Genomic DNA, 6,762 nt, shown 5'->3' on the forward strand with positions numbered 1-6,762 from the left:
GGAAAGTGAAATTGAAGGGGGACGCTTCCGAAATACTTTCAACATTAAGAATTCGTCAAATTCATACAACTATAAGATAATTTTAATAATTATAAAATACACCTAAATTGTAAACATTAACTTATTACGCAGACTTACTACTTACTACTTGTTAGATGTCCTCTTTTGAATCACTTGATACTGTTAAGATTTGAGTTATAGGTTCGGACGATTTTACTCCGCGATGGTTTAGTTTGGTGAGAAAAATGGTTTTCACAAATTTATACTGAGGCTAGTGGTTTGAAAAATTGTCACTTTGAATAGGTTACGTTTCTGGTGATTACGTGGTGCTAGCTTCTTAGCACTCGGTTTCAACTGCATTCACGTAATCACTGGAAACATAACCTATTTGAATTGAAAACTTCTCAAATGGGCTGCTTCGGTGCTGTAACTAAGAAATAGGAATTGGACTGCAGTCAAGTGTAAGTGCGGACTATAAATGCGAGCCAATGCTATGTTCATAAAGTTTTAGCTGTTCGCAACTGGCTGGTGGTGGGACTGCGTGCTGATTCTACGTTGCCAAAGTAATAGCCTCGTCGAAAATTAGCTGTCTCCGAATCACTGCAGCCAAGTGTACAAACGTTTTTGGGATCTAAGGTATATCTGGAAGAGAAACAAGTCCAGACGTTCTTAGTTTCGTTTTCAATTTCCTGTACGATTATCCGCAGACTTTGAATCCTCGTTTTACCGCGCATCTCCGCTGTTTCGACACATTTTTGTTCGGTCTGTACACTCGATTCGCATCCTTAACAAAGCGCAAAGCCAGGGCATCCCCCCCCCCCCCCCCCCGCACTGAACGCACCCTTGAGCCAATCCTCGTTGCCATACCGCTGGGAGCCGCTATACTTGGCGCAGCCTTCTGACACTGGCCCGATAAACCAAAACGCGTTTTATGGCAGCTTTTTAGCTCTTGAAATCGCCACTCTACAGCGTATGCTGTTCTGTGACAGCGGTGACAGCCTTCGATTCTTAATGATCCGATCAGCTGATTCGTGGTGTTGTGCTTGTGGTGCTCGTGATCACATTGTAATACATTGAAACTTTTTTACTGATATTTGCTATGTTTAGCCAAAGTTGGCGCTAAGCACAACGAATCTATCGCTACGATATTTTCTACACACACATATATATATATATATATTAGACTGTATCAAAAAAATTGACTTTTTTTTTTTTAATGGTATACTGAAAATATTGTTTAAGGTGACGAAAAAGAAATACCATAAAAATTTCAGATTTTAATATTGATATTTAGAGGTGCCTCATCGCGATTTTCTACTTTCCATAATAATAACATGGCAAAAATGGTTCTTGATCCTTGCGATTTTTATAACTAGATAACGACGCGTCGTACAGAAAATTCATAAACATATTTTTGTAGGAAATTGAACGTTCTACAAAAAAAGGTCTCTTGTCATTTTACGATAAATCTATTCTTTCAAAAGTTATTTGAGGTCCTTTGTTGATGTTTGACCTCAAATAACTTTTGAAAGAATAGATTTATCGTAAAATGACAAGAGACCTTTTTTTGTAGAACGTTCAATTTCCTACAAAAATACGTTTATGAATTTTCTGTACGACGCGTCGTTATCTAGTTATAAAAATCGCAAGGAGCAAGAACCATTTTTGCCATGTTATTATTATGGAAAGTAGAAAATCGCGGTGATGCACTTCTTAGTATTAAAATTAGGAGCTCCCATTTTAACAGGCGCCTTTTTTCGGTATCCTGGACAATATTTTCAGTATGTTTTTCAAAAAAAAAAAGTAGTCAATTTTTTTGATACAGTCTAATGTGTATACTGAAAACCGTTATATATAAAATCCTAAAATCGAAGGTGTTCTTGCGATATAACATCCAAGAAATACGTTTGCATTGGGCAATGTAATAAATACACATAGCTTTTTCAATCTTGCGGAAGATCTGTTTAATTTAGCAGAAAAAGCATTGAAACTTTTTCTTCCTTATAAGTGTTCACAACACCACATAGAACTGACTTTCCGTTGTACCCCCTCACGTGGGGGATGGAATAATAATTCGAGTAGCCTGCAATTCAAATGGGTTTTACGTCAGTTGCTGTTTAAGCATAAAGTTAATCGATAAAATCACATGCGACGGTTGTATAACTATTCTAATTAACAATAATGACCAGACCGATAATTGCTACAGTGAGGACATAAATAGTAATTCTTTTTTCACAAGATTTCTATCTAGAGGTAAATTAGTTTTTCCGTCCACTGCTGCAATTCACATACTGACAAACGCAGAAAAAGCTTTTTAAGCTGAATTGCGAGTCAAAATTGAACAAAATATTTCATAACATAAATACCGATTTACGCAAGAAATCAAACAATGATTTCGAAAAACACTTTCATAATCTGAGGAACAACGCAGTTTTCGGTAAAACAATGGAAAATGTTAGCAAGTACAGAGATGTCAAACCATATGATAATAATATTTGAATTGCGTAGAACGAGAGCCAAACTCAATAAACTATTATATGCAGGCTTCTGCATATTTTAGATCTTTCGAGAGCCTTTATTTACGATTTCTACCACAAATACCGACATTCAAACGAAATTTGGACATCAGGCAAAATTAATGTACACTGACACGGATAATTTGATATACAGATTCACCCCCGGACATTTAAGAATGCATCAAACAGGACTTGGATGAATTTGATACCTCCGATTATCCACCTGATAATGTCTACGGAATGCCGGTGATTGACGAAAAAGTTCTGGGTTTGATGAAAGATGAGTGTAATGGGAAAATAATGGGAGAATTTGTTGGCTTGACAGTGAAACTGTATTCATACAGAGTGATGGGGGAGGATAAGGATAATAAACGAGCTCAGGGCATCAAAGGATCGCTATTAAGAAGAGACTTACAAAACAGTTACAAAACTGAAAGTGCGTTACGATGTTTCAGATTCATAGTTAGAGGCACCAGGCACTGAAAAACCAAACTTCTTCGGGGTCAAACAACGTCCGTCATGAACAACGATTTTCATTCTTCGTGCTCCTCGATTTATCCTGGTAGATCTGTAGAGCTGGCAGAGCCATGTCAGCAGACCATCAAACAGACGATTCGCTTTTTTGTTGCTTTTTAATTGCTAATTAATTACTCTAAAATCGATTTTATCGCTCCAGCCGATTACCGGAAAACCGGGGTCAGATACCGCAACGTGAAACTGGCAGAGTGATACGTGAAAAAAAAAATTGATAAATATTTAAAAAATCCCACAACTTATTGCTCTTTAATCGCTATCAAACCACTGACACCGCGGCTGCTTATCCTTTGTGAATGACTAAGTATTTGGCTAAGAATGAAATTTTTCTCCACCGTCCGAGCTCATTTCCAGGTGATCGAAGCCAGCTACCCTCACATGACGCCAGCAGATTCATAAAAAGTATGTGGAACAGTAAAATAACGAAATTTATTGCAAGCAAATCGCTATTGATTATTAGGCAGTGAAACTATTTATTTCATAGTCATTACGAATCACTCACCTACTGCTGACTACAATGGTTAATACAACAAATTCGAGAATAAAATTTGCAAAACGACGACTGCAACACTCGGCCACGAGCAAAATCGCGTGAGAAGTGCGTCGAGTTGTTCTCACGCGATTTTGCTCGCGGCCGAGTGTTGCAGTCGTCAATTTAAGAATTTTGCTCTCGAATTTGTATTGACCATTGTAGTCAGTAAGTGAGTTATTCGCAATGAATAAAATATAAATAGTTACAATGCCTAATAATCAATAGCGATTTGCTTGCTGTAAATTTCGTTATTTTACTGTTACACGCACTTCTTATGAATGTGCCACCATCGTGTGACGGTAGCTGGCATCGATCTCATGGAAATGAGCTCGGATGGTGAAAAAAAAATTCATTCTTAGCCAAATAATTGGTTATTGACAAAGGATAAGCAGCCGCGGTGTCAATGGTTTTATAGCAATCGAAGAACAATAAGTTGTGGTATTTTTTAAATATTTATTAATTTTGTTTTCACATATGGCTCTGCCAGTTTCACGTTACGGTAGCTAAACCCGATTTTCCAGAAATCGTTTGAAGGAATAAAATCGATTTTAAAATAATTAATCAACAATTAAAAATTAACAAATAAGCGAATCGTCTGTGTGATGGTCTGCTGACATGGCTCTCCTATAGGCACGCAAAAATTTCACCTCGAAGGAGTTTGGTGTATCGGTGCGTAGTTGCTTGCAACTCTGAATCCGAAATCTCGTAACGCCATTTCAGTGATGAGCCTCGTCCGCTGGTGGCTTGCCGTCGTTCTTATCCTGACTTGATAATAAAACAAGCAAGTGCTTCTTCCATCCATTTTACAACGCATATCGCTGCCAGCAGTCTTAACTTGCCCGTACGGACCTGAAGGATTGCGGAGTACCTCGTTTTCCTCATAGACGTCTATGGGAACCACCAACGTCTTACTCCCACTTATCACAACGGCGGCGATTCGCCTGTGATCCAGCATGACCCAGGCATCATTTTCGCGAGTATTACGCACCGCTCTCACGGGAACTCCCTTCCAGCCGTTCTTGTTTATAGAAGCGGCCAATTCGCCGATATAAAGACCGTCCCGCGTAAACTCGCCCATGCTGTTTTGGGAGAATTTGATTTTTCCTGCCCGGAGGCGCTCGCATAAATCGGCTATTCGCATGTATTCTCGCTTCATGATGCTGGATGTTTACTCTACTATATAAACCTTTTACTTTTTATACCTTATATTGTATACTTTTTATTTACTATATCTGGAATTGCATACTTTTTACTTACTATATCCTAATAACAACCCAATCATTCCGCTAATAGCGTACATTTTTCATTTCTTGACGAGTGTTTCATGGCTGATGTTTGAGGCACAGGTATTTGCCGCCTCGAACGCATATGCTGTTGAGAAGATTAGCTTCGCTTTTTGCGGCAGAGAAATCCTCTTACATATAGTAGTTACTCGACGAGCGACGCCGGGGACGTCGGCGACGCCGCGATTTGAATCTCGCGGCGGGTGCATCGCGACGACGCGAAGCACTGAACTCCACAACAGTACTATATTAAACTGAAACGAGCGCTATGGCTGCGCCAGTGAGGAATCGGTTCGACAGGCTGAAATTTCATGAGCAGCAAATCATAGCAGCAGCAGCAGCATTTCCCATCATCCAAGTATCCTGATTGGGAGGGATTTTCTTCAAACCTTGTACGCTTTTAGCAGTCCATTAGGACAGCATGATGTGCGGCAAGTAGTGAAGCGTACTACTTGAGCGTTTTCGAAAAAATCGTAAGGGGATACTGACAATAAGCACGAGATGAGGGCGATGTTATCACGCAAATACACGCATTTTTCCTTATATTACCTCTGAATTGTAATATATAAACGAATAAATAAATAAATAAATAGATAAATAATAAAAACATGATTGGGAATCGAACCTGCGATCCCACGATTACGAACGTCGAACGCTAACCACTTGACCACCGACGTCTCGTATCACGTGACGCTATGCGCCTATACATATCGCTCGCGTAAAACTCCTCTTACAATTTTTACGAATCGAGCTCCAGTTCCACGTGGTGAAAGCTTACGACCTCCGAATTGAGGTAGTTTTTTTATTTTTTATCGAATAGGCCCGGGTTAAGGGGGATTTCTTTCTTCTTTTTTTCTTTATTTTCCAAATTTGTCGCTTTTTTTTAATTTTCCGGCGAAGAGACTATACAACGGATCAATGCTAAGTTTGACATGTGGATTCACTTATCTTTTATCTATTCACAAGAAAATTGAAAATCATTTTTTCCCAAAAATACGCCTCCCACCCCCGTAGACGCGCGATGGTCCCCAATTGACGGTGTGCATGATTTGAGTCTTTCCATCGATCCTACAACAAAACCCCAAAAATATTTCACTCTACACACATGTAGCTATCGTTTGATGAAGCGACGAAAGAAAAAAAAATCGCAGAACCGGTGATATTTTTAAATCAAAATATCGATTGATCGAACAAAATAGGTCTTTCTTTTTGTTGTAAACAAAAAAATATCCAACGTATTGCTTTTCTTTTTCATCAAACGATAGAAGGACGTCGACTGAGCATGCTTGCCAAATTTGAAGGCAATCTGTTTGAATGGTTTTTTGGGTATCGTGCACACCAGTTGCAAAAAGCTGTTTCGAGAAAAACGCGTTTAAACGGTATTTTTGGGAGAAAATGATTTTCAAGTTTTTTTTTTTTTGGAAATAGATAAAAGATAAATAAATCCACATGTCAAATTTTGCATTGATCCGTTGTATAGTCTCTTCGCCGGAAAATTAAAAAAAAGCGACAAATTTGGAAAATAAAGAAAAAAAGAAGAAAGAAATCCCCCTTAACCCGGGCCTATTCGATAAAAAATAAAAAAAACTACCTCAATTCGGAGGTCGTAAGCTTTCACCACGTGGAACTGGAGCTCGATTCGTAAAAATTGTAAGAGGAGTTTTACGCGAGCGATATGTATAGGCGCATAGCGTCACATGATACGAGACGTCGGTGGTCAAGTGGTTAGCGTTCGACGTTCGTAATCGTGGGATCGCAGGTTCGATTCCCAATCATGTTTTTATTATTTATCTATTTATTTATTTATTTATTCGTTTATATATTACAATTCAGAGGTAATATAAGGAAAAATGCGTGTATTTGCGTGATAACATCGCCCTCATCTCGTGCTTATTGT

Source organism: Diprion similis, chromosome 12 (genome assembly GCF_021155765.1).
Source record: "Diprion similis isolate iyDipSimi1 chromosome 12, iyDipSimi1.1, whole genome shotgun sequence".
Taxonomy (NCBI): Eukaryota; Metazoa; Arthropoda; class Insecta; order Hymenoptera; family Diprionidae; genus Diprion; species Diprion similis.